The sequence below is a fragment of the Echinops telfairi genome, unplaced genomic scaffold, assembly GCF_000313985.2.
Source record: "Echinops telfairi isolate 266 unplaced genomic scaffold, ASM31398v2 ScPeMD7_70;HRSCAF=299, whole genome shotgun sequence".
NCBI classification, from domain to species: domain Eukaryota; kingdom Metazoa; phylum Chordata; class Mammalia; order Afrosoricida; family Tenrecidae; genus Echinops; species Echinops telfairi.
Genome location: NW_022103968.1, coordinates 26,093,860 through 26,094,900, shown reverse-complemented (window position 1 = coordinate 26,094,900; position 1,041 = coordinate 26,093,860).

Here is a 1,041-nt window from a genome sequence, read left to right as displayed (position 1 = left end):
TTTCCTCTATTTCCTTTGACTTTTCTCCTGTCCCACTATTATGCTCAGTCCCCACCAGGGGTTCAGCAATTCGTCTTGGTTACATTACGAACATATGCTTTTTAAGGTTGATCCATCTTGTAGCACATGCAATTTGATTTTAGCTGGTGTTGGAGCAGAAAAGCCTGTCTTTGAACTTGCTGCCTTAGTCCGGGAGACAGCCTCCAACTTCTGCCCGTTACCAATGACACATGGAAAAATGTTACCAGAGGTAGCCAGAGCTCGGGAGCAATTCCTCATTGATGGACTCCAGTTCTTTTTCCCTTTCAATTGTGTATGTGTGTGCTTTCATAAAAAAGGAAACAAATTTTGCCATTTCAGCCATTTCTATGTTGACAGTTCAGTGACATTAAGTACATTTACGATGTTGTGAAACCCTAACCCCAATTTGTCATCACTCCAAATAGAAACCCTGCACTCATTAAGCAATAAGTCCCCAACTCCCCTTCCCCTTGGTACCTTATAATCTCTAACCCACTTTCTCCCTTTGGATTTGCCTGTTCCAGGTAGTTCATGTGGGGCCATGCACTACTCTTCGTGGCTGGCATACTTTACACGCTTTCTTTCCAAACTCAAAAACAAAGCTCACTGCGTGGAGTTGACTGACTCACAGTGACCCTATATGTAGCTCTACCCTGTGCATTTTTGAGATTGTAACAGGAATGGAAAGCCTTGACTTTCTCCCGTGGAGCAGCTGATGGTTTCAAACTGCTGACCTCTTGGTTATCAGCCCAACACATAACCACTATACAACCAAGCCTCTTCACTTTACTTCACCAAACCTTTTTAAGCTTTATCCACATTGTAGCATGTGCAAAAACTTTATTCCTCTTTTGCTTGTTTGCTTTTAAATTTTCATTTTTTTTAATTGTTAAAAGAGCATTTTCTTGGGGGCTCTTACAGCTCCTATAATAATCTGTACATCCACTGTATCAAGCCAATCTGTACATATGTTGCCATCATTGTTTTCTAGACATTTATTTTCTTTCTTTTTTTAGGACT